This window comes from Stegastes partitus, unplaced genomic scaffold, assembly GCF_000690725.1.
Source record: "Stegastes partitus isolate 25-593 unplaced genomic scaffold, Stegastes_partitus-1.0.2 Scaffold2091, whole genome shotgun sequence".
Classification (NCBI taxonomy): Eukaryota; Metazoa; Chordata; class Actinopteri; family Pomacentridae; genus Stegastes; species Stegastes partitus.
In genome coordinates this window covers 87,215-88,445 of record NW_007579822.1, presented here as the reverse complement: position 1 = coordinate 88,445, position 1,231 = coordinate 87,215, and positions in this window count along the sequence as shown.

Genomic DNA, 1,231 nt, shown 5'->3' with positions numbered 1-1,231 from the left:
CAAGCACACTCACATTCACACCTACGGACAATTTACAATCACCAATTAACCTCAACATGTTTCTGGACTGTGGGAGGAAGCCAGAGAACCTGGAGAGAACCCACGCTGCACGGGGAGAACATGGAGACTCCACGCAGGAAGATCCCGGGTGTCTACAATGGGACGCGACCTTCTAACTGCGAGGCGACAGTACTAGCCACTGCTCCACTTTGCAGCCCGCTAATATACATATACTGTAAATTATATCTGTATCTGTGGTAAAACCAGACCTATTTTTCATGTTTAAATGTCCAATTTTACTTTATTATACAAACTGACTATTATGCTGACAGTTTTTATAATAACATATAAAATCATTCAGACTTTGCTCATCAGTTTAAAACATTTTAAATCACACAGATATTCCTTCCTGCTAAGCTACGGCCTGTTTCTGACGTCCAGGCTGACAACATGACAAGAAGTTATTAAACGATCAAACATGACATCAGCTTCCATTCACAGCCGCCTGCGTTGCCCTCAGTAGGCTCAGTATTTATGTCTGCTCTGTGTCAGCCTCTGTGTTGTTTGCGTGTCCTAATATTTGCTTTATGTTCTGTATGTACTTCATGCAACAGAAATTTGCCCCTCAGGGTATCGAGGGCTCATTCATCCACAGCTCCCCGGTGTATATAAACACAGAGAGCAGCCATTCATCATCAGGGGAGCAAACACGCAGAATTCAGTCTCGGTTTTCCTCAACAGCGACATTTATAATTTTACAGTAATATTAAATAACGTATTTGTTGCTCGCTCTTTAATTAAAGCCGCCTATTAGTCAAACTTCTTTAAATATGTCGTTTTGTTTCTCAGATTCATCAAGCAGGACCTCCCAGCGTGAAGCAGTGTTTACAGAACGCAATGACAAACACGGTGTGACCAAACAGACTTTAAGAAAATGTAAAGTCCCCGTATTTTAATAATACGTTGTTTGACTGTGCAGGATAATTTATGAGCAGAGCTTCACGGGTTTCATTTAATCTGAAATGTGGTGCTTAGGATCAGCGATGACTCGTCTGGAGGCCACGTGGAGCTCAATACGATGTCATTTCAGTGGATCTGAGACGTGCTGCGTCACAACTTTTACACGTTTGAAGTTTGTAAAGTCAGATGTCCAGAGATAAGAAGTAATCAGATCAGATTTAAACAATCAGGTTGGATCAAATGTTAAAAATGTGGAGAAATAAGGAGGAAA